This window comes from Triturus cristatus, chromosome 1_2 (assembly GCF_964204655.1).
Source record: "Triturus cristatus chromosome 1_2, aTriCri1.1, whole genome shotgun sequence".
NCBI lineage: Eukaryota > Metazoa > Chordata > Amphibia > Caudata > Salamandridae > Triturus > Triturus cristatus.
In genome coordinates, this window is record NC_140580.1 from 267,761,745 (window position 1) to 267,788,771 (window position 27,027).

Here is a 27,027-nt window from a genome sequence, read left to right on the forward strand (position 1 = left end):
TGCAAGGAACATTGCTTTCAAGGAGAGGAAACCAATCTCCAGCCCTCCCAAGCAACGTTATTGGCGGAGCCGTCCTTGGTGGTCTGCGCTTTGGAGGTTCCAGCGATTCCCAGTGAATATTTGGATTTGAGAGACGTTTTCGATGAAAAGGAGGCAAATAAATTACCCCCACATAGGGAGTACGATTGTACTATTGAATTGGAACCAGGGGCGCTTTTGCCGTGCAGTAGAATCTATGCCCTCTCTGAAGCCGAGAATGTTCATCTGAAGGAGTATCTGGATCAATATTTAGCTAATGGATTCATCCGGCCTTCTCAGTCTCCGGCATCTTCTCCCTTATTTTTCATTCCTACGAAGGATGGGAAGCTTCGCACATGCATAGATTATCGCGCCTTGAACCAGGTGACAAAGAAGAACAGATACCCGCTACCACTGATTTCGGAACTTTTGGATCAGGTGAAGGATGCTTGCATATATTCTAAGTTGGACCTTCGCGGAGCCTATCATTTGGTCAGAATGGCTGAGGGGCATGAGTGGAAGACTGCTTTCCGGACGCGGTTCGGCCTCTTTGAGTACCAGGTAATGCCATTCGGCCTGTGCAATGCCCCAGCTGCCTTTCAGCATTTTGTAAACGATATCCTTCGAGAATTTCTTGACCGCTTTGCAGTGGTTTATATTGACGACATCCTTGTCTTTTCTGCTAATTTGGAAGAACATGTACAACATGTGCGTGCCATCTTGAAGAAGTTGCGGGATCATCAGCTTTTTGTTAAGTTGGAAAAATGCGTTTTTCACACCACAGAGGTTGAATTTCTGGGATTCATTTTGTCTCCTGAAGGAGTGGCCATGGACGATTCCAAGGTAAAAGCAATAAGAGACTGGCCCCCACCACATAATGTCAAGGAAATACAAAGGTTCATTGGATTTGCTAATTTCTACAGGCGATTCATTTCTAATTTTTCTGAGAAGGTTCGTCCAATCACTCTCCTTTTGAGGAAAAATGAACCTTTTGTGTGGGGACCAGCGACTGAGGAAGCCTTCCAGTCTTTAAAAAAGGCCTTCATTTCCGCTCCAATCCTGCAGCATCCAAACATTGAAGAACCATTCTATGTGGAGGCGGACGCTTCCGATCAGGCGATTGGAGGAATCCTGTCGCAGAGACATCGAGAGACTGGCCAACTTCATCCAGTTGCTTACAGGTCACGGAAGTTAACAGCGGCTGAAGTCAATTATTCCATTGCTGACAAGGAACTATTGGCAGTGAAGGATGCTTTCCAGGATTGGCGGCATTACTTATTAGGGGCCAAGCATGAAGTAACAGTCTATACAGATCATAGGAATCTGCAGTTCCTGAAGTCTGCTCGAACACTCTCGCCACGACAACTGCGATGGTCATTGTTTTTCGCAGATTACAACTTCGTTTTGACATATAAGCCAGGAACAGACAATGGAAAGGCAGATGCCTTGTCTCGGTTGAATTCAAGTGAGCAAAGAGAAACTTCCCGAGAAGTTCACATAATTCCTGAGGAAAAGATAATTGGTGCAATACTTTACTCAGAATTGGAAGAGAAGATCAGAGATTCAATGTCGCAAGAAGACCTGGCAAGATGGATAAATGAGGACCCAGAGAGAGAAAGCAGAGATGGGAAACCTTATCATCACGGAGTATTGTTCGTCCCACAGGCTGATCTACAAAGAAGAGTCATACAGCATTGTCATGATGATCTTTTGGCTGGCCACAAAGGGGTCACGAAGACCATTGAACTGATAAAACGAGACTTTTGGTGGCCCGGTCTGGAAGCTCAGGTGAGACAGTATGTGGCATCTTGCGCCAGTTGTGTCAAGGGAAAAGCCTTAAGACAGGCCCCACAAGGTTTGCTCCAACCTTTGCCCATAGCACCAGCTCCTTGGCACACAATCTCAATGGATTTTATTGTAGATCTCCCTTCCAGCCAAGGGTTATCCACTATATGGGTGGTGGTAGATCATTTCACCAAGATGGCTCATTTTGTTCCATTGAAATCGCTCCCAACTTCAACTCAACTTTCCACTCTGTTTACTCAGCACATAGTCAAGGCACATGGGATTCCAAAGGTGGTCATATCCGATAGGGGTCCTCAATTCATTTCACGATTCTGGAGAGCCTTTCTAGACAAATTAGGGGTGGATTCTCGTTTGTCCACCAGTTTTCACCCACAGACTGATGGGCAAACGGAGAGGGTAAATCAAGAGCTGGAGCAATATTTGCGCTTGTTCTTGATGGATCAGGAGGGAGATTGGCCAGAGTTAATTTGGGCAGCTGAATTTGCGTATAATAACGCAGTTCATTCTTCTACTGGATTTTCCCCGTTCTTTTTGAATTCAGGCCGACACCCCAATACCTTAGTGAACAAGTCTGAAAGTCTAGTACCAGCTGTAGAAGAGAAGGTGCATAAATTACAAGAGACTTATAAGGTAGCAACTCAGAATCTGATTAAGGCAAAGGCAACACAGAAGGTGCAGGCAGACAAGAAAAGAAGGAAGAATCCCGTTTTTGAGCCTGGGGATAAGGTTTGGTTATCTACTCGATACATGCGCCTCAAGGGGAATCGGAAATTCCAGCCTAGATTTGTAGGTCCATATGAGGTAGAAAGGATGATAAACTCAGTTACAGTGAAACTCAAGCTTCCCACTAGTCTAAAAATACATCCAGTGTTCCATGTATCGTTAGTAAAGAAAAACCCCGTGGGCATGAGAATGGAGTTGCCTCCAGCTCCAATTCACAGACAGGCTGGAGAAGAATTTGAAGTTAAGAGGATTCTAGACTCAAAATTGAAGAAAGGGGAAGTGTTTTATTTAATTGACTGGAAAGGGTTTGGTCCAGAGGATCGTTCTTGGGAGCCCAGTTCAAATGTCCATGCCCCCAGATTGGTTCGTGAATTTCATAGGACACATCCCAATAAACCAAAAGAGAGAGGAAGGGAGTTCTTGGTGGGGGGTACTGTCAAGAACGGCAATACGTGTTCCTACACGGTTTCCCCCAGGTCTGATCGCAAAAGAAAACTGCTCAATTACCCTTGGAGTAAGCTGTTTCACTTTCCTTCCTTCAGACGTTCCAAAAAGAAGACTAGTCTGCTAAAGACCATTACCAACAGGGCGCCCGTTCTCGGGGCGATCTTGTAGGTTAGCGGTCTAGTGTTTGAAAGACAGTTTGTTTGAACGTGCGCGCGTTCCCTGACCGTGGCGCACTTCAACTGTAAAGATTTGTGAGGAGGCTGTGGTTCGCGCCTCTCACAAAGTTTCCTGAAGTATTCGTTGGGAGTGTGAGATAGTTTTTTCTCCGCTGCCTAACAGATTCCGGAGGTGGAGTTTAGTAACCCTCTACCTCAGCTCTTGTCACTTGAACATTCTAGTTTGTTTCCAGCTTGTGGAAATTCACCTGAGTCTCGTCCTGCGGCGCCTTTGTGGAAGGATTATCAAGGCAAGAACATATCTCTGAGAACAAGTCTACGGTCATTCCCCGGTGAGTGACTACTATGTTTAAACGCGCCAGTACAGGAGCAGCAGTGCGTAGTGAAGCATAAACGCGCTGCTACAGAGCAGCAGAGCGTAGTGAAGCATTCAACAAGATTGAGACTGTTTGGGCTTTTAGTATTCCACTTCTGTAGAACAAGTTGCAGTCCCCATAGACTTACTTATTCCCTGGATTGGGTGACTGACAGAAATTGCAAGAGAGTACAGATCAGGCTTCAAGCTCCAAGTTTCTATGAGGAACATTCTTCGTCAGTTCAGATATCAGAAAAAGAATCCACTTCATTATCTAGTATGTAAATATATATATATATTGCTTACCACCAATTGCCGCAGCAGTAACCCTCAAGCGCAGCAGTAACCCTCAAGCGCAGCAGCAACCATCAAGCACAGCAGCGTCTGCCCAGCGAGGAGTCCATTAAACAGCAACCGAACAGAGAGAGGCTAATCCACAGTAAAAGTCAGGTAAAGGATAGGGCGTAGGGAGTGGGTAGCGAGGGCCTGTTAAGGGGACATCGCAGTAATGCTCTGTTAATTTCAATTACAGATGCCAGTGTAACCCACTCTAGTCCAGGAGAAGCAGGCATCACAGTGGAGTCTCTCTTTTTATCCAATTCCCCTTTCCCCCTTCTTGCTGGAAGTGAATTTAATTCGCTGTAGCGAGGCAGGGGAGCTGGGAAGTTATCATCAATAGAGTCCAGGTCCTCAGTCCAGCTGCTCCCGTGGCGGAAGGGAATTTCAGGTGCGTGGTACTTTCTTTCGCTTGATCTTGACAACTACAAAGCACCAGAGAGTGCTCCCGCCCAGCCCCAATACACATCTGCCTGTCTGGGGAGGTGGATACACCTCCCTGGGACAGGAAACCTATTGTCCAGGCCTCCCGTGCTGGAGTTTCGGTCAGCAGCAGGAGGCCAGACCCGTGTCTGTGGCAGAGGCATCCATGTTGTGATCCCAGGGCTCAAGAAAGTCCTACCAGGTTATACCAGTGTGAACATGTCTCTCCCTCTAGAAGGGTGGAATGCTACCCCCGCCTCCAGAACTGGCGGGGGAGGGGGGTAGTATTCCAAAGCATATGACACCAAACACGACATGTTTCCGTTCAGCCATCCTAAAGTTAGCATTTACCGCGAGGTTATAATGCACTTAAGAGTATATGGTCAGGCTGCACCACAAACCGCATCAGAGGAGATACTCCGAACGCTGCAAAGGGGCTCTGCTCATGCAGGGGCCCCCTCTCACATAAAAACCAAGCACTCTGCCTTCAGGATTGTTAAGGCCTGCCATAGGAGTGACTTATAGGTTTTATATGTGTGTGCAATGATAGTGATATAGGTAGCCTATACCACAGTAAGGGGTGCAAGCACACCCTTACCCAGGCTGCCGTAGCAGACCTGTGGTGCCATTTTGGAGTGCTTCCCAAGTGTGGCATAATGCATGCTTCAGCCCCTGGTAGGCCTCTGAGGTACTTATGGCCTAGGTACCTAATGTACATGCAAACCATTTTAGAGAGGAAGCAGCTAGACTGTAGTCCTGATTAGCAGGGCCACAGCCAGACTAAGGTCGAAAAACAGTGAAACACCAGCAAAAAGTGGGGGTACCCATGTGAAGCAGATCCTACTCTCCTACAGGTGCCGCCATGTTTGACACAGTGCTCCTCTATAAAAGCCTGATTATTATTAGCTCTTTGGAAATTCTCGCATAGGAGCAGGAGCCCTCTTCCCTCAATCTACAGTCTCCTTCCACTGCCCCTCTGGTTACGTTTTAAATCACATTATTCAGAGATTAAACTTGAAAAATGACAAAACCTTAGTTAGGTCAGGCTCTTAAGAGCAGCGATTAAAGTAGCAGTGGAGGCATTGAGTATAATTTTTTTATACTGTTACATAATAACAAAAGCTGGCATGAGCAGAGGCGATGTTCCTGGCATAAATCCTGATAGTGGGGAATTAATTACTGCTCAAGCCACAATAATACTTCCAAAATAATCTATACATGATTGAAAACAGGCACCACAGGGCACATTAGTTGCAATATTTGATACAGTTTATGCATATAGCAATGCATAAAGGCAACGTACATTAAACATTTTGTTGTAATGCTTTTATTACATTTTTGCAATGTACATGAACACGATAGTGCAACAGAAATCAATATACTGGAAATGACAGAGATATGCAATAGTTCAAAACACCTAAACATAGTGCTTACATAACGTATGGCAAACTTTAATGTCATATCCATTAATGAAAAAGAAAAACGATGCAATTGCCGTGTGTAAACTGCACAACTGGAGGCAGACATAGTGCGTAGTGATGTATTAGCAGAGAACAGGTAGGGCGGTTAGTAGTTTCAACGCGAAGGAAGGGCTTGCGAAGGCAGGGCGGGAAGGTAGGCTCGCTGTTTGTCTAGGCTATGCTTATAGTTGAAAGGGGGGATGAGTGGGCCGGGGGATGGATACCAATAAGATGGAGTTGTGAGGAAACATACATTAAATTAGGTGATATTTGACAGTGTAAGCCAAACAAGCACCCACATAGTCAGTCGGTTTAGATTTAGTTCATGCACAAAGACACACAAACAAACATGCAGACGCTGTCCTAGATTACACGAAATGACATTGAAGACAGACATAGCAACGACCCTAAAGACATGTAAGCATCTATAAAGTTACACACTTTTACCCACACACATAGATATATAGGATGAGGATCCGATGCCCAAAGACCGTCCTACAGGCATCTATGCACACAGACTACTAGGCATACAGTCATGCATGCGCACAGATCAACTCACATAAAGGTTCATGCACGGTCAACAGTAGAAATCACACTTGAGGCAGAGAAAGAAGTGGAGAGTCCTTTCCATGAAGAAATTACTTTTAATGGGCGATGGAAAACCGCAGCCTCCGTGACTATGCAAGCTTTGTCCTTTTTCAAATGGTAGCCTGTAAGTAGCAATACAGTGTTCTCTGCAGACGATGTCCAGCCCTGGGCACTGGAATAATGCTATATATGTAGCGTTTGAATGTAGCACCTTTACCTTTCTAGTATTTGCATACGACATACTTAGGTTTTCCACATCATTAAGTTTATGTGGAACACCGTGCATCAAGTGGAAACTGGTGCGAGAAGTAAAAAGGATGCAAATGAAATGTTCTCACCTCTTAGCAATTGTACAGATTTAGAAATGAGAGAACACAGCGTTCACTCATACTTTACACTTACTCTTACTGCCAACTACTTTGGCCGGTGAGCACAAAACAGCAAGCATTCAGTAACACGCTCAAAATATCTGAAAAAATGATTTGCGTACGATTTACCCCGTTTTTTTAGCTACTGTGTAAATCAGATGCACTAATATCATATCAACACAGCCCAGATAACAACTGAACAGCCGAGATTATGCATACGATTTTAGCAGCAGTGTGTAATAACCCCATATACAGCTATTCCTGACCTTTCACTTCACAAACCATTAGTGTCAGGATACTACAATTCCCAGAATGCATTGATGTGAAAAGTGAAAGCACGGGGTCAAAAAGATGATGCCAGCATACAGGGAGAAATCTAGCAGACCAACTACTATGCAGTCTACCAAAATTACGTTTACCGGGTTTACTTCCCTACTAAACAATACAAGCACTTGGTGTTTCTGATGTTCACAGTTTCACTTACGTTTTTTTATCTGCCTCCAAAGCTGTTAAACAGTTTCGTAACTAAACAACTGTAGTAGATAAAGTAAAAAGCAAACACTACCACATTCTTTGTAATTATGTTACGCTGCTGATTTATCAAACCTTTTCATAAACAAATGTTTACATTTCTTTGCAGGCTTTGGGTCATAAGCAATACATCCTTCTAATGCGAAAAGGAATGTAAAAAAGAATCTTCTTGAAACTGATGGCTTGTTACCATCAATAAAAGTGCAGTGATATGCATATATGCAAATAGGCTGCTGCTATCAAAGCAAAAGGCCACTTTTACAAACAGTTGCGTGAAGACAGATCTCCATTTCTAACAGTGCAATTGACATCATTTAAACAGCATATGCCACATCAGCATGACGATTAGCCTGTGAAAATAGTGAGTATAAAAACGAAAAATGTCTGTCGTAAAAGACGCACAACATTAATAAAAGAATTAGAGCTAAACTGGTTTCCTAAAGCTTGATTCTTGCACACCTTTTTCTGAATTAATGGAAAATACCTCAACATCTATTATTTGTATTTCCGCAACGTTTGTCATGGATGAATGGCACACACACCACTCTTTAAGCCAAACCTAAAAAATGCTCCAATCTAATATAGACAAGCCTGTAGGAGTGTGCTACCTTAGTATTGTGCCTGTGGAGGAGGCTGTATGCCCTTTTATACTACAGGCACAAGAATTAAGGATGAAGCAAGAGTTTGTGATTGTGCAAGAAGGTAGTGTGGTCACGTATCGAATACTGTACTGTGTGGTGTGGCACCACAGAGGAGTTTGGTTTTAGTGTACTGTAAAGACTGGCCACGGAAGGAATGGAAGGGGTGAACTATGACGCAAGGTACAACATTCTGGGACGGTTTTGCTTATAGCAAAGGCCACATCAAGAGCCTTTGATTAACTCAAATAGTAAAGTACTAAGTAATGATCGTCTTAATTCACATTGTATAAAAAGAGCATATCGCTGGCACATTTAGATAATCAGGAAGAAAGGCCAAACATCATTCCAAAAAGTGCTCACCTGCTTTCATCACTCTATGATACATCACACATGCAGGTGCGGTCCCTGCATGCAACCTTATTCAATACTGGTAAAGCAGGCCTGGGTACGTTCTTAGAGAAGCATAGCATTGCCTGCTTGAAATATGACAGTGCGGACACCGAGATTACTCCAGTCATCATTGTGTTTGTAGAACTGCACTGCTCCGGATACAGTTTGAAAACTGCTGAGATCCCCCGCTTTGGACAACATATTCATCTGATGGGTTTTGCAACCTTTTTAGGGCTCGCGCCCAGCGTTGCAGAGCGCAGCACTGCTCGCGCAGGCGAGAGCCCTTTTGTCCAGGGTTTGAAAACAGACCCTGGAATCCCACACGCTTGTGCGTGTGCTTTTCCTTTTGGGTTCCGCTATTGGGCTTTGAGTGCCTGTTTTTTTTAAACAGAGCACGCAATAGGCCAAAGGTGGGCGCATTGCTCCGCCCATGGTCTATTGGTGTCTGTTACGTGCACCAAAGCCCATGTGGTTTCAATTATCGTGCCCAGACACGGGCGCGATAATTGAAAACATATGGCTCGCTGTGGCGCGCGCGCACCACTAGCAGGCGTGTTGTTTTTTAAAAAATTGTGATCGCTTTCGCGATTGCTTTCAGTGCCGCTTGTTGCTTCTTGCGGTGCTCTGACCGACTGTGCCGTGAAGGGGTTAAACACTAAGCCCTACTGACTCCTCCAACTGTTTCATTATTTTTCCTTTTTTTTCCCTTTCACAAAAAGACAAAATCTCTGTGTGTCTCGCGCTCCGGCACGAGTGCAGAGGCAGTTAATTGGCGCTTCTGGAAAGTGTGCATTAACATACCGAGAGCCAAGCAAACGGTTTTGGCAGCGAAATATCATTATCACTTCTTGATCTCCAGCCAAAATCCCCTTGCGGTCAAAACACAATTCTTAAACTAAACAATTAAAGATTTGTATGAGTGTCACTGTAATGAGCCAGCGGATCGGGGGAGGCTCTGCCGCCAGTGTGAGAGGCAGTTAACAAGCTGGGTGAGTGCTGAGGCCGCCCCAGCTTCCCCCTCCCCACGGACCAATAACCATTCCGCCGCAGCGGGCCCTTCACCCTGAGTTATGTCTATCGATAGAGTGCATTATATGCAGAACTGCCACAAGGGGAAATGATGTCCCGTGTGGCATTTTCATGTAGTCCGAACTTCTCAACAAACACCACTTAGCATTCTGGGACTTGTCGTTTTTCTCCCCCATCAAAAACAGGGTTAGCAGACTACTGCATGTCACATTGACACAATGCTCCTTTCCTGGAATTTAGGTCAGCAGCACTTTGTATTTTGGGACTTGTAATTTCACTTTGTCATTATAAACAGGGTTACAGATGGGTCCATGAAAATAGAACCAAGCATTTGCAATGCAATAGGTCGCATTTACGCGAGTTTAAGCTATTGGCATTGCAAATGACAAAGCCTTTTATTTATGTTTTAAAATCCAGAACAAAAATAAAAGGCATTATCATTTACAATGCTAATAGCTCAAACTTGTGTAATTGCAAGCCCTATTGCATTGCAAATGCTTGTTTAAGAGTAGGCAGTGGTCCCATGGATTAACGTTGAGTGTGACCACCCGGAAATGTGAGGCAATGATGAATTGTGTGAAGGCATTGTTCTTGCAGTTCTCTGATTCAGGAGATCTTTTTGATATTTTCGAACCTGCATTTGTCCCTTTCTTTCCTGATACTGTCCTTCTGAGCACTTAGCTACTGCTCATACTCCTAATGGCATCCTCTTTCTTGTAACCCTTGTGTAGGAAGTCTGCATCGGGAGCACTTGTTGGTTACAGAGTGTGTTATCTAAGACGGTAGGTGGTTGCCTACTACTGCTGCTACGTCCATTGGTCTACCTCACCATATGTATTTTTGTGACCCTCACAAGGCCATCGGATTACTTAAGCATGAATTTCTTTGCAATCAATTTCCCATGGACAAGTTTATTTCCACTTAATTGCATCTTTATAGCTGTGGATTCCTAATTCCCTGTTCCTGAGAGGTGGGGGTGTCTGGTTCTAGTGGCAGAGATTGCCACAACTGTCCTGAAAATCCTGTGAGAAAGGGTTCTAACATCCTAAGATCTTTCTTCCTTACCGAGATTCTCATTACTTCTAACCACCTCTTTCTTTTACTATGGGATGTATGATCACAACCCACAACAGCTTGTTTTTTCAGCACCAATCATTGCTTCTGTCATCCCCTCCACACTCCCAGAAACTCCAGCCAGTAACAGACTAACAAACAGCTCGAGGCTCTGATGCTCAAGCCCTGCCCTTGGAGGGGTGTATATTGTGCAACGAGACTACGCTGCAATCGTTGGCAAGGCCAAGCCTTCCTACCCTTTGTACCAATGATATTTGTCCGGAATACTGTTAGCTTTCTTGAAGACAGCCACATTGCCCAGTACCTGTTATCAGACACACGTTAAAGGCTCTCCACCTTTGTTGGGCTTCTGTTGTCTCACAATGACTTGCAGCGGCTTAGATCCGGACATACTGAATTCTCTTATTTTTGGTTCCATCAAGATCGCATCACCTTATCGAAGGTTTATGAGATGGCTAGACCATACGCCCTCAGGTCATTCCTTCGAAAATCTACTTGCCGATCTTTGGTGTGATCTGAGCAACCAGTGAGGCAAGAATAGGTATTACTGTTACTATTACAGAATAAGGGGAATATAAACTTCACATGAAAGACTGGGTCCTGCCATGAAGAAGGAAAAGGTTTCCAACAGGAAAAGATCTGAGGTTAGTATGTGTCAATTAATGGTCACTTCTTTGACATACTTTCTAAACAAAGAAAGTATTTCCTTAGACCATAACCATCAAAGGACTTGCGGCTGAGGAAGCATTATTATTTATAAGTGGTGCTTGTACTATCAAAAATGTATTTCCTCTATCTCAAATATGTGAAGGGACTCTGAATAGCATTGAAACATATTTTATTAAATGATTTAAAACATATTGTTTTTTTCTTCTACATGGAAGAGTGTTTACAGTTGTTACTCCACCGAATCTGCATTGTAGTATGAGACGAGCCTTAAGCCACTTGGGTGTGAAATAAAACGACAATTCCGCCATACCGCAAGAGGTATGGAAAGTGCTATATAAATACCAATATAGAATATTACAGACTGAGTATCAGATTCAAAGAGTTGTTTGAGTGGCAATCACATATTGGTTTTATAGAAACGGTACAAACTCCTTCCTGTAAAGTCCAATTTCACCAGAGTGCTATGTCTGCCGACTCATATTTGTAGAAGCATTCTCCAATTTACATCAGGCAGGTGTTGCGTATTCCTGCTCCTCATAGGCTAATCAGGCGGGTCGCCAGCTTAAGTCACATGATAATTGAATGCCCTGGGTCGCCTGTATGTTAGCCCATTACATTAACAAATAAAACTGCAAAATAATTTTTTCCCAAAAAAACACAGGTATGCAGTCATTTACTGGTGGACTTTTGTTGTGATTAAATGAGGGTGTGGCCTCTTTAACTCACAAGTCTTGAGCCCCACTTAGCACATTGACAGGATTGTTAACTTCTCAGCCACATTTACTATTATAAATGTAACAAATTTAAAATAAAACATATACTTTCACCCTATCTAAATTGGTCTATTAGATATAGGTAAGATCAATAAGGGCAAGGTCCCAATATTCTTCACACAGCATCTCCTCTGGGACCTCAAACTCGGTTTAAAGTAAAAAAGACCCTTACCTTTCCAGTGACTTTCCAGATGGAACTAAGCTTTAACAAAGAGACACTCTCTATATGGATCTAGTTCCTTTTAAAACCTGTTCCCAGGTGGCTCAAGTGAGGACCCCAGAAAAGAGGCAAGAAGATGGGCCAACCTGAACAGATAAATCCCAACCGCCTAACACTAATCAAGGTCTAAACTGGGTTTTAAAATAGAGTTGAGTAATACCTCACCTAAGCTAACATAACAAGGAAAAAATAACGCTTACAATGGTGCTGATGGTACTATGGAAGTGTGAGCATTTTCATGGGTACATCTCCTACTGTGCTCATCACAGTGTGTGTGAACTCAATTACCCAGTAGTTCACTACAGTTAAGAGCTATGTGTAGCATAATATATTCAGGTACACTGAATGGGGATGTGCCCTTGCCTTCGCAAGCGAATACATTAGGACACTGAGCATTTTAATATACCACTACCTATATTTGATATTGTATCCAACTAATTGCCATGTCTGTGTTACAGTCAACTGACAATAAATGAGTACATTTAAAATGACTGTATTGAAGTTGATCAAAATTAAATGTGCATTATCGAACTTAAATATTTATAATCTAGTAGAAATTGTAGAAAATTGCAAATCTCACAAAAGGGAATAACAATGTGGGTGTTCCTTTTCCAAATCCCACTTCAAAATGTCCCTTTTCACCTTTCCTTGTCTAAGAACTAGATAATGGTCCCATCTTTAAACCAATCCTTCCAAAATCTCACTGGTATAACAATTGACAGCGCAGTCCAACAATCTGCTTGCCCTAAGCAAATCAATACCTCAGGGCTCTTGCACTGTGTATGAACCATGAACATAATCACAAGAGGAAAAAATATTTCCAAAAATATTTCCATATTGTGCAAATCAGATCTTTACTGCCAAGGCCACTTTATTCCCACCACCGGACCATCACAATACCGCGCACTTGAGCATGTCTGCACCTCATCAATAAACGTCAGCAAATCCAATATTCAGCAGCCCAGATGATTTTCCATGTCCATTACTAAGAACATATTTCTCCAAACTCTGACATCTTCTACTGGCTCCCTCTTGTCCTATTCTAGGGTTCAAAGCAGTATGTATTCCATGCTAGACCTAACAGTGTGGGATTCTCTAGGGGCACGTGTGTCACTGGGCAGTCTGGCACCCTGATGAGGATTCTGAAACTCCCAAAGTAAGGGGTGTGACACCTGTCCATTTTGGCGCAGGCCACTTGAATTCCTTACTACCCCGACAGGGTGAATGTGCGATAGTTGAGCTCTTAGGTAAGTGGTTAAACCAGTGTTACCTGGCAGTTATGATCATGCCAATGAGCTTTCGATGACCAAATGCCCATATGAGGCATACCATAGAACTAACTACCTTGCACACTCATTAGCTATGAAGGTGGTGTGCCATGACCAAGAGTGCCTCGAGGCCTGATACAAAGTAGGGAAATCCCTTCCTGTCCCCTGTTTGGTAAGTGAAAGGTACAATTGGGTGCAGCATACCCTCATACGACCCCTGGATCCCCAGCGCCACTGCACTTATTTCTGCACCAGTGCTAGTTACACCCCTGGCCATATCCATCGCTGAAAAATGAACATGTGGCCACACAATATGGTTTATGGTTACACGGAGGGTTATATGTGGATAGGTCTCTTCTAAACATGTCCAAAATTCTCCAGATGAGTTCATATACATTCAAAGACACACCCTTCCGACTCGGCCAATGTAGGGTGAATGTTTCTTGCCCCCCTGCTTAGGGCGAGTGCTAAATAACTGTCTGGCCGACCGACAGCAGGGCGAGCTAACATGAACATGTGTCAAAGTCTATCGAGGGATGACTCAATCGAGAGGAAAAAATGAAAGAATGCATTAAATACTGCGTCACCGCTCTGAAGTGTGCGGGGGTTACACGAGCATCTCAACTGGACGCCAAATAAGGTGCTCGGAGCAGGATTCCTTTTTATGGGAAACGGTCTAGTTTCCCATGAAACTTATTTTTTTATGGCGAACTGTTCTTTCTGACCGCAGTTTGAAAATTGCTACAACTAGTTTTCCTCCCAAACCTCACGCTCCTCAGCGAGACACCAAGGGACAATGACTTTAAACGTGTAGGGCACGTTAACAAAACATGCTGCTGGGAAGAAGATAGCATTTTCCTCAGGAGATGCGCCCTCAAAGTCAAACGTGTTTCCTGCAATACATCCGGAGGAGGGGGCTGCTTGGGAGAGTGGGGTGTTTGCACTTTCCAATTTCCTGAAATCTCCAGCCCGCGAGGAAGATTTGGCATTCGTGCGTTTGGAGTCAGACGTGTCCATAGTCCCAAGAGCCAAACGTACACTGTTCACTGCCACTGACACATAGATACACCACCTCGTTCCTGTTACATCACTTGATTTCCGGCGATCGGGCAGAGGGACGTCCACTGTTGTCACTTTACAACGGGCGACCGAGAGGGTCTGTAACACTATCCCAGGACGGTGAAAGGTTACTCTTTGCGCGCTGTATTCCAGTGTCCCACAGAGAGTTGTGCTATTTGCTGACTTGGGACAATTGAAATGTGGCCAGGAGTAAGCCTTCACGTATTTCAGACGCGCAGCAGGGGGCAAACGCTGGCTGGTCCGAGGTGCGGTCTAGACTCCAGGGGAAACGCTGATTTTGGAAACATAATTCTTGGGGGTTGGATTCCCGACGGCCCCCACTTGGTGTCTGCCAATTGCATGATCTTCAGCAACTCGCTGTATATCTTTGTACTTTAGTTCGCATTTTGCACGCTCGAAGACACTTCAAAAACATATGGGCACATAGCAACGCGGTAAACACCAATTGGGGATCACTCTCTTAATCATAAACGTCATTAAGGACAGACCCACTGTTGGAGTGCACGAGTCCGCTTTCCTTGGTGGAGGAGAGAGATCCACCGGAAACGCTTTCCAGAGTGGGACTAATAACAGAGCGTCCTGCAACAACAATATCACAGTGCCAAGACTTGAATGCATAGGGCGACCGGGAACTGTAGGATGCAGTTTTCAGTTTCACACCAGGGGCAATGCACATTTGCACTATCACAATGTGTAGGTCGAAGAAGGTGCCTTTCGCTCGAGTCCGTGCTTACTTAATGGTGTAATGAAATCAGACGCCTTTCCTTTATTTGCATTTATTGCCCGTCGTTCAACACATACAGCTCCAGAGTATCCAACCTCTGTGTTGCACTGCACAAACCGTGCATGTGCACAATGCCACGGTGCGCAGTGTAAATACACTAAGTCCAACATTCTGCGGGTGCAAAACAGGCAGCCACGCTGCACCTTTTCTTTGCATACAACTCCAGTCCAACTGGCCGCACACACAGCTACAGTCAATCTGCACTGCACACATTATACACTTCACAGCGCACCATCTACGCAGGGCAGGCGCCATGCACATAGAGAACTACAGTGTTATTTGCCCTGCACCATACACTGCTGCAGTACAACCACCCTGCACAGCTACAATGTGCCCGCCCGGCGGAAAGATACATCGCAGTGCATCGAAACTGCACATAAACAGCGCTATATTACTGCCGCCCACGAAGCAGGTACCAAACACATCCCTACAGAGCATCCGCAGTGCACACACAGGACACACAGCTGTACTGCAATATTCCGGTCCCAAACAGACGTCAGATCGTCTTGAGAAAGAAACACACTTACAAAGACCTTGCAATAACCCCGAATCGGTAAAAAACGGCAGTACTCACCACCCGTGCACGCAGTGGAAATCCTAAAACGCCGAAATCCGGGATGATGACTGTGTGCACGGAGGAACGTTTCGGACGTCCGTGGGACGCTCCCTTTGCAGAGCCAGGCATGGGTTTCTCTGACAGAGGGAGAGCACGCATGACACAGTAGCAGAGCCAGTACGTAGGGGTGCCAGAGGGGGAAACCCTTCCCCGACCCGTTAGCCCGGCCCTCTCATTAGAATACAGGCTGAAGGCAGCTCCTGGAACAAGATGACACGCACCACGCTAGGTTGATTCTACAATTCCATTTGAGTAAAGTCGCGTAGAGAAGAAATGTGAGTGCTTGATGGTTTCAGTTTTACTCTCCCGTGAAGCCGTGTTTGCGACTTCAAATCAAAACTTCAGCCTTTGCGGAATATATTGTTCTTATGGAGTGAAATATATTAAGAACGGTGGTGTCGTTTTCAAGCTGTTAAAGCAGCAGCGAACTTTGCGTCGCAAATGTTAATCTCTCAACCAGACGTAGAGTTTAATGTGATCGAGCCATTGCATGCAAAAGCAGGCGTGTGTGTGGGAGCAGCGCCTCCCTACTTTCTGAGACTTTTTCCTTATTCTTTCATGCTTTCATTTTAAAATGAGATAAGTCTCAGAAGCAAAAGCCATTGAGTTGTAGCAGTAGTCATAGCACAGCGGTATGCCCAGCTACCAATAACAACATAAGATCAAGTCTTCGCCCAAAACAAAAAAAAAACGCCTGCAAAAAACACACTAACTGAACAGAGCAACCGAATTCTTGACTTTTTGAAGTTTAAATACCTTAAACATGGTTACATTACAGGCCTCTGATAAGGCGATGGACAAAGTCATGTGCTTTAAGGGATGGTCAGGGGTGGGCGAAACGCGCAAAGTTTTGCTACTCCACAGCGTTACCTAAACACTGCGCAAGATTCCGTGGCGTACCACAAGCTGCGGAATTCCGGTCTGTTGTGTTGTTCGCATTGATTTTTTAGCGCCGAGAGCTTGTCCTGCGCTGTAAACTCAGCGCTAACTGCAGCATGAGAGCGCCAGAAGGCGTTGCTTCTTTCTACCACTCAAACAGATTTTCTACTCAAGCAGCAGCTTTCGCAACGTGAGTGGTAACTTTCTCAACGTGAGCGGTAACTTTCTCAATGCGAGCGGTAGGGATCTGCCACGACCGCTCACGTTGAGAAATCTCGTTGGAAGGTGGTCAAGCACTTGCACTCGCCAACTTAACTTTGGCAAGCTGCACCCAAGAAGAATTCTGCCACGCAGCAGTTGGTGGAGTTTTTGCCAAACTCATGGGCAAAACTCTCCAAACTCTGCCGGTGGAGCAGAGTTTACCACTGACCCCTAGTAAGGTCCTCCTTACTTGTACACCTCAAGAGACCCCACTGGTTACCCTGAACGTTGATCATGACTAAATTCTGTTATGTTACTAGGAGATATGGACTTAGAGGCTAAGTTGAATAAAAATAAATTAGGCTTAAAGGTGAGGGATAGACAAAAGTGCCTAAATGCATGTTTGTTTAGAAGGGCACAGGGGCCCAGTGAAGGAAGTTGTTTTAGGACCCGAGCGGACAGGTAACCAAGTCAAATTCCAAAATTTGGAGGATCTGATTTATGTGAGCCAAACTGAGTATCGCCCCCTCTTCAGCCACCATGTCATGTTTCAACAGTCACCCTTTTTGCACAAGGACACCACTCAAATTCAAAGAGGTTTGCCCACTATATGGAGTGCTAGAACCTACTCCAGAGAGTTTAAGATCTACATTCCTCCACCCAGACAATGTTGAATTGAGAGTTGATATTCACCTCCATTCACAATATTCATGATTTTGACCTTGGTTTTTCTGTAACTCAGTATCAGAGCAGCCCAATTACCCGCGATTGATACAAACACTCTGTACTTCCATTGGTCTCTGATTCACTCTCATGTCCTAGATTCTGCTCTTTTCATTGATACTTAGACACGCAGAGTTTGCAATGTTGTGCACATTCTACATCTGTTAATTTTACAGATTAGAGTACTCAAGGAAATTTACAACAGGAATAGAATTCATTACATTCTCTTGATATCCTTTGAGAATCCCATAGAAGTTTGAAATGTGCTCCAAATATGTGAGAAATCCTATGGAAGCAATTTTCCGACTTTCAGTACTGGGTTTTTGATAATTGGACTCATAGGATTTGATGTAGAAAAATGGTCAGATGCATTCATTCTGCCCATTTCCTCTTTACTTTTTAAACCAGGATTATATATGTTTGGCAGCTTATATGATGCAGTTTTCAAGGAACCAACTTATGACAATAAATGTCTGATAAAATCTTAGTTCTCCTTCAAAGAGCTCTATGTTCTGCTATTCAGACAACTGGTCACACAGTATGCTTGGGCTACAGTAATATGATGTGCTGTTATCAGCCTCAGGGACCCCAATCCCCGAGGCCCGTATTACTTAAAGGTGAGTGACTTTAGTTAGTTTAGAGGTCCCTCTGGGCCCCACCACCAAGCCTAAGGGGCCCTACCTGCTCCCTTATGTATTTTTTAAACTTTTTGGGATTCAGGACTGAGTCCCAAGTCCTCTGACGGCCGTCGCCACTTCCAGGTTAAGGTGGTGTCAGCCAATCAAATCTCAGCAGCTCTGGTGGATCCACCCTGGCTCCATGCCCCTAGATATACAATGTGTTTGAGTATTAACCACTCAAAAACTAAATCAAAAAATGCACTATTTCTGGGCCAAGATCTAGCTTTCTGCCAAATTTGGTGTTAATCCATTCATCGGTGTTGTATGAAACTGTATCTGAAGTTCCTAAGGAAAAATAAATGGGGAAAACGTATTTTGGAACCCCCTTTTTTCTTATCAGCACGCCCCCCCCTTGATGGATCACCCCAAAACTTTCCATACGCAAACTAGTAAAAAAAGTAGCACTTTTTGGGAAAATTTCATGGAGATTTGTCAAAAGGCGCCAAAGTTATTAGCAACACAAAAAATGAAATTTCCATGGAAACACGTTCCTAACTATAACTACCCAATAGCAACAATTGAATATGTACATTTTATATATGACTGACCGTAACGTGTGAATATTGAAACTCTGTTTTTATATGCATCACATGCGTTCCGCATTCTTAGACATCTGCCTCATTTCCATTTCCGTGTGTACTGAGGTTTGCAGGGATTTACTGTGAGGACAAAAGAGGAATAGTGCAAACAAATGTTCAAAATGGGATACAAGCATTACTGTGCATATTGCACATTGTTTTTTCCACATGTTTAAGATGGCGGCCATGTTTATACAGTATCAGCATACACGTCTGTGTATGAACCCTGGGGCAAAATTTATCCAAAATGTGTTTGTTAGAAGGTGGTTCTGACACTATGGACCGCCTGGATTTTTCGCTTTTTGAGCACCTAATTGTTGAGCTTTTACTGTGGGGTGCCTCATAAGTTGGGACTCACCCACAGTGAACTCAGGATGTAAGAGACTGCATGGGGATTTTACTGGTGTTCCCCTGGCTTGACAAGGCCACTGCACTGCAGCTGGAGTAAGGGACACCGGGCTGGTTACATGCATACACGTGTGTACATGGAATAGGCTTTATAGGCTGGAAAGAAACATGCCAGGGAAAGTCAGTGTGTTTTACTGTGTTTTCACTTCATTATTCCCCTAAGGGAATGTGGGGCCCATGGCTAGATTAACTTCCGTTAGGCCTACAGATTCCAGACACGCACTTAAGTCCAATGTAGCGAATGTGAAAATAAGTATTCTGCAGAGTCCAGAGTCATATTTGTACTGCTTTTGGATCATCCAGAACTGTCATATTTCTCTGAGCCAGCCATGACCAGACCCAGGCTGAGGGCTGACCTCAGCTGGATGGATTGATAACCTTTCTTCCACAAGCGAGGGCCTCCTCTCCACGAAGAGAAGATGGGTGGGGCTACTGGCCAAACCATCAACCGCTGTCGCTGGGTGCCAGGCACCAGGCTGCACCAAGGAGGGAAGGCAGCTTGGGGGGAAGGTGCTTCTGAGACATGTGGCAGAAATCCTGGACGACACCATTTTGAACAAGCTCAGAGGCTGGACAAGAAGGAGGGAGCAGGGGCAGGGACGTGATGTGTCGCTGTTTGATAGGACCAACAGAGACTTCCTGCCAGCCCCCTACTCAACTTTTAAAAAGTGCTTGCACAGGAAGAGAAGCTCTCTCTGGGGTGTGGTCTGCTGAGGGTGAAGGTGCTGGAGCCTGGCACAATGGGCAGTTGGAAGGAGAGACCCCCTGACTGCCCCCAGGACCCTATCAGCACCAGAAGAAGAGCCCAGGACTGGTGCACAGAAGCAGGGGCCTCTGGCCAGGGAGAGAGGCCCAGAAGGCGAGCCTGGCGAAAGGCTGGCGCAGGGAGCCAGTGAAGACAGCACACTGCTGAATCTACCCTCTCAGAGACCCAGAGGGCAGAGGAGAGTGTTTCCAGTGGCTGGGGCTGGTAAAGAGGAGCATATAGCGCCCCATAATGCCACGCCAGGCATTTGGAAATCTGCTGTTTTGGTGCTTTGTGGCCCCCAGAGGAGGGGGGTCACCCTCACGGAAGACAGCACACTGCTGAATCTACCCTCTCAGAGACCCAGGGGGCAGAGGAGTGTGTTCCCAGTGGCTGGGGCTGGTAAAGAGGAGCATGAAGCGCCCCATAATGCCTCGCCAGGCATTTGGAAATCGACCGTTTTGGTGCTTTGTGGCCCCCAGAGGAGGGTGGTCACCCTCACGTGTGAAAAGGGTTGCAGGGGGGCTGCAGGAGCACCGCAGTCTCCCCCAGCATAAAGAAGAACAGTCCACCCCTAAGTTTCACGGGGCATCTGAAAGAATAACCCCTCAAGGGCTCAGCCGGCCTTTAACACCTTCTAGGCTGGAACTTATGTTCTACAGCTGAGGGTGTACTATGAAGTGCATCATGGAGTGAAGGGCTGAGTTGGGGATGTCTGGAGAAGGGCATCCCCTGGAGGTGAAGTGGTGTAATTGCACCGAAATGCATTTACTATTGGTTATTTCTTTTTAGGTGGACTGAAAGTCACATGTGTAAAGTGAAGTACCTGTGTAAGGTGATGTTAAGCTAAATGGAGTTATGTTGCTGGACCTTCCTGCTAGGGGGTCTGGCTGTATTTACGTAATCCCATGCTTTTACCTGTGATTCCTTTTAAAGTGAAGAGGCGCACTGCAGGAGAAGTGTAGTTGCCGGGAGTACTTCTTTTGAAGGGACTGTAAGTCACATGTGTAAGGTGATGTTAAGCTAAATGGAGTTATGTTGCTGGACCTTCCTGATAGGGGGTCTGGCTGTATTTACGTAATCCCATGGTTTTACCTGTGATTCCTTTTAAAGTGAAGAGGCGCACTGCAGGAGAAGTGTAGTTACCAGGAGTACTTCTTTTGAAGGGACTGTAAGTCACATGTGTAAGGAGATGTCATAAGCCAAGTGGGGCTATGTTGCCAGACAGTCCTGCTAGGGTGTCTGGCTGTATATGCACAATCCTGTGATTTCATCTGTGATGCCTTTAGGGGCTGTAATTGCAATGCATTCAAATGATCAACCAAGGTGATGAGTACTGTCATTCTAAAGTGTGCGTAAACATGGATTCTTGCTGCTGCGCTTAGGTGAAGACCCCAGACTGCTAGCCCTTAAGATATAGAGGTGCATACTTTATGGTCAGTAGGAGATGCTCAGTCAGGGTCATGTGTCACCAAGGCAGGTTTACCCCATTTTAATGCTTGTTGAGGTAATGGGGTGGGTCGCCACTGGGATGGTGCCAGTGCGCAGGGCCCTCGCTCCAGGTTATGTTCAACTAACTGCATTGGGGGCAAGTTGATGTGCATACATGTGAGTGGTGGTACTAGACCCCACCCCCCCTGCGGGAGGGGTGGAGATGTTATGCAATGTCACAAAGTAATTCCAACAACTTATGTATATTTGTAAATTGGTGCATGGTATTGAGTAGTGTGTGTGTTTAATAAATGTACTCTTACTTTTATAAAGCAAAGTGCAGACTGGACAATCAATTATTGAGTGTTATTTTTGTGCACCTGCAAATGGCGATTACTAGCCCACACCACCTCCCTTGAGTAAGCCTCAGACTGCTCTGCAACGCTACCCTCTGAGAGTCAGGCGCTACAATTGGGTGTTTGGTTCCCAGTGAAGAACAAATGTAGTCATGTTATTTGTGCAGGCCTCACAGATGCTGCCTCGTTTTCCAACAGTGTTCATGTTCTTTGCTTGAAGATTACTGTTGCACATTTAGTTGTATTGCATTATAGTTGTAATCAACAAGTACCAACAAGCAGCGCATTGAGACATGCAATCTTTAGCAGTCTGTGTATATACTTCAGTTGTCCTTTTTGGATGTTTAATGATGGCGGCTTCTCTCACATTGTTTTTGCACCTTTTCACCAGCAATAGTCCATTTTCTGTGTTAACTGTTAAGCATATATAATGGCCATGTCAGATTCACTCGCTAACGGTGACCAAGGCAACGGCCGAAACGCATCGGAGAGGCTTTACCTGGGCTGTCTTAACAGCATTACAGGCCCCCGGGCAACGCACTAGGCCCGGCCTACACAACCACTTACAGGAAAAAAATGTTTAACGAAAAATTAGTGTTAACTTGTGGTGTGCATGGTGTGCCTATGCTCGTGGAGCACCGGGGCAACTGCCCAGCCTGCCCATGAGTTAAGACTGCACTGGGCTTGACTTTTGAAATAAACCAAGATGAGCATATCCTGAGGTGTCATCATTGCAATCACATGGACTGTTTACTTGATTTATGGAGTTACTCCGACCACTGCATACATGCCCCAGAGCTCCGGGTTCTAAATTAATATATATATATATATAATTTTTTTTTCACTGAAAAAAATATAGGTTTCACAGGCATGTTATAGTTAGCATTTAAAAAACCTTAGAAATTAACTGAAAAAAACATGTTTGATTGACGTTATAGTTAGTTGGACATTTCACTCGTACAAAACCAGGGAAATTCCTCCGTTATAGTTAGTTCAGCTAACTATAACTCGCGCCCCCGCAATGCACTGCTGATGACGTCACATATTACATCATTCATGTCCTGGTCAGTGACATCACTGATGACATCTCAAATGACATCACTGATGACATCACTGATGACTGTGTGTATCTTTAAAGTTTAAATATGTTTTATATATATGCCAAGGTGTATAAGTGTCTGGATGGAGGATTTAGTAAGTGCGTGACTGACTGTATCAGTGAGTTATTAAATGTGTCTTACTGAATGCATTGGTTAGTGACTAAACTGTGTGAATGTCTGTTGGTGTGTAAGCTGCTGCATGGGTTGGACAGTAGCTACATGAGTGTCTATATGGGTTATTGATTGGTTGCCTGAGTATTTGTATGGGAGACTGAGTGTGTGTGTGGGTTGGTGGGATGTGTGTGACTGTGCATAGATGTGTGAGTGGTTGATTGTATTGTATGCTTTTCATGATTTATAAATTTAAATCGAAATAAAGTAATATTGATTGATTGAGTGGTTGATTCACTGGGTGTATTGGTTCAAGAGTGCAAGAGGAAACAGCTGAATGGGTGGGTGAGTGTGTGTATGGGTGTATGGGTGTGTTGGTGAGTGAAAGGATGTCTCAGTGGTACATGTCCAAGTGACTTTGCAGAGAGGTGGTCCAAGGCCACGCCCCTTTTTACACCTCTCTACAACGCAACTTTGTTGGGCTTACCGAAGGTACCTGGTGGGCTAGTTCACCCCCAGGGACCCTCAGGATTGAATGGGACTTAATCCACCAATTTACAATGTGCCAGGGGGTGCGTTTGCACACTTGCTATGTCAGGCCCGTCCCCTCCCTGCACCACTGTGCAAACGTGCCCCCTGGCGCGTTGCAAATTGGGGGATTAATTCCCCTTGAGTCCTGAGGGCCAACTAGCCCACCAGGTACCTCCAGTAAGCGCCACAGAGCTGCCTTGAAGAGAGGTGTAAAAAGGGGCGTGGCCTCTGAACACTTCTCTGTAACGCAGCTCCCTGGCGCATACTGGAGGTACCTAGTGGGCTTGTTTGCCCCCAGGGATCCTCAGTATTCAAGGGAAATTAATTCCCTAACTTACAACACGCCAGGGGGCGCGTTTGCTGAGTGCTGCAGTTAGGGGGCGGGGCCTCTGCTGTGATGCCGGCTTTTTTATTTTATTTTACAAGGGGGGGCTGTGGCTAATTTTTTATTTTTATTTATTGATGGAGGGGGGGCTGCGTGCCCCCCTCCTGGGCCACTTATGGCCCACTCCACCGCGGCCGGCCCTTTCCGTTGGGGACCGCGGGGGGAGCCCCAATGCCCCCACGGTCACGCCGGCTCCCCACCTCCTGCGGGTGCCGGCATTGCTTTTCCACAAGGGGAGCTGCTAACATGCACCTCTCCCTTAGCAAGTCATTGGATCGAGTTTAAGCATACTATAGCACAATTGAGATTCACAGTGCTAGAGGTAGTTAAGCACCACAATGACAGGGATATGTCGAAACTGATCACTCAAAGAGAGACATTCTGGATAAGAGTTTTGGACACACTTAATCCGAAGGGTCTCAATGATAAGCTGGAACTCTCGTGTTTCCTGTAACCTGATTATTACTTTCATTATTTTCATGATTAATAAGTCAGCATATGCTCCACAGCCCTCTAAACACATAATGTTACATGGGACAAGTATTAAGAATTTTATAATTTCTGATTTATGTTCGTTCATGTAGCAGTAACCATTAATTTTCAGTTTTATTCACCCAGGGGTCATCCCATTCATGTGGATTGCATAATCAATGTATGTAGATAAGTATATATTGTTTTTCTAGCATCATTTGAATGGAATAATATATGTATAAATATGACATTCAATGTGATGTATATAGCACTAGCTAGATGCAATTACTCTTACAATGGAACTGATATTGTCATAGTCATGATACTAGGATTCGTTTTGCAATGTTGTGACTAATTTGATTCACAAACTACCACGTTCCATACTAACATGGCACACCATCACATACAAAGTTTTCCTCTGGTTTCTTTTGTGGTCCTATTTTTATATCTATTACTTCCGCACAATGCATATAGGATGGTAAACTCCCCTTCGTTTAAATCAATGGCGGGTCGTTTACGTTGGAGTTTTGAAACAACGCACAATTTTTTGAGCCGAGGGCGAGTTTCTCTTTCTTATAGGGGTCAGAGAACCAAGGGCATTATAATTTCGGGCGGCACACTTTTGATATTTTTTTCATTTCTTCATTACTTGCAGCGAGACGTGTGTTATACGAAATACGGGTCCGAGCAATCTTCATCATTAAATAATAGTACCGGGTCCTGACAATCATTTGTATATGGTGAGTCTTGCATTTGGTTCTAGTTACACGTTTATGGTCCCTGCGTATTTTTTATCAAAAGAGAATGACATAGTTCATGTTTCACTATTTATAGTGCTACGCGGTAAAGTAGCAGTTGAGATTACTTACTTTCTACGGAAGTGTACTACTTGAGTGACGCCGTCGCGATCGATATTGAAATGGTAAGCTCTGTTGACTCAAAACACGGGTTACAAAAGGTGGTGTATGTGGCGAGAGGTAAGCCTGCGACATGGGTGAAAGTGTGGGGCCCCTGGAACGCCTACCGCGGGGGAATCTGTGCTCCACCCCTACTGCCTGATCCATCGCCGGCCCCGTCCCCTTAGCCAACTCATCCCCCGGTACCTGGGCATATGGTGTCCCCAATCCTAGTTCTGATCTCTCCCCCCCCTCTTGAGACTCCTATAGATGGCTAGATTCCCCCTCTAGGGGAGCATGTGTTGCTATTTCGATTGAGGATTGCCTTGTGGGTTTGTTTGTGTTTGCTGTGCTTTAAATTTAAAATGGAACCGTATGATGGGGTCTGCATAATGTGACACGCAACGATGTTATCTCCTGTAAATGCTCGGCAGCGGCACCATGTGTTTTACAAATGTATACCGTATGCTCCTTATATTGCTAGCGGCCGGCCGGAAGGTTGTAGGCCCATACTTGTACAATTTTTTGAGTCCTGTAATAAACGGTTTCAAAAAAAAAAAAAAAAAAAAACACGGGTTACAAGGGCTTTGCTATCAACACTAGACGTAGAATTTATATATATTTTTACAACTTGGTATATTACAGGCGCACTGCTTCTTTATCAAAACAGAACGCGCATCACGGCCTAGACGCCATTTTATTGATGTATGATACTGGAGGTATTCTTTCTGTTTTTTCAATTTTTCGACTTTTTATCTTTACATATAGCTACTAACACGGGTAACTTACACTAGTGTATTCTTTCAGTTTTTTTTTAATTGCTTTAAATTTTCGGCACTAAAAGGTGGTTGGGCTTCTCATATCACTCATATTACGTTGTGTGCAATGAAGGCTATGTTTAATGACAGAAAATATGATTTCAACATCGCTATGTTGCCTTTGAATTTCGTAAAGACTATGATTATCCTGGATGTTTCTGCCATAATTTAAGATGACCTTGTGTGTATAAAATAGTAGGATTGTCATTTGATATATATATATATTTGTTTGTAGATTTTCCCTGACGAAGGGTGAATGCTCACCCGAAATGCATTGGGAGCGATGAATCTCCTTGTATGGGAACAGTTTATTGTTTAAGTGTCGACACAACAAAGTTGAATTTGCTGAATAAAGCATTTTGAAGACCAGCATTTGGAGACAATCTTCACAGTTATAATTTCGAGCTGATATTTGAACATACTCATTGTGTACAATGGTTTAACAATGCCTAGTTTATTCACAGCCAATGTCTAAATATGTTTCAATTTGAACCAAACACACTCATTCCGAGTTAATTAAGGTAGTGCGCTTTCTGTTCAAGACTACTGTCTTGATTTTTTGTTTCAGTCAAAATTCCTGCCATAATAATGCTGCACCTAAAAAACAGCTTCTTTTTCTAATTTGACAGCCTAATCTGCTTAACACAAACTGAAGGCCAGATGTACTAGGAGTTTGCCTATGGGGAAAAGTCATGCATAGTGATACAAAGGAATTCAAACTCTTGTGAGGGTATTTAATTTCCAGCACAAAAGGTATTTTGTGCTGCAAAGGTGCCCTTTTTCAGAGCTGAAAGAGTTTTTACCACTTTGTGCGAAAGGGGCGTTACTTGGGTGTAACGTGGGTACATTAGCACTAGCACCATCGTTTTTGACACAAAGTCTTATCTATTAAGATAGCCAGACTGGCCTTTGCATAAAAAGTACACCTACTTGATAAGA

General features: G+C 44.5%; 1 protein-coding gene across 7 annotated transcripts in view; it reads right to left on the bottom strand.

Annotated features, from left to right (window-relative positions):
• The window catches only part of SORBS1 (sorbin and SH3 domain containing 1), a 1,103,390-nt gene that overhangs the window by 996,318 nt on the left and 80,045 nt on the right, over positions 1–27,027 (bottom strand). For 3 of the 7 annotated variants that reach the window (XM_085603630.1, XM_085603622.1, XM_085603614.1), the window contains exon 1: positions 15,734–15,891. The exons of 1 other annotated variant lie outside the window; for it this stretch is intronic. The gene's annotated coding sequence lies outside the window, so the exon portion shown is untranslated. Of the gene's footprint in view, positions 1–15,733; positions 15,892–27,027 lie in introns of those variants that run through there. 3 more of the 7 variants (XM_085603619.1, XM_085603617.1, XM_085603601.1) reach the window with 1 other exon arrangement.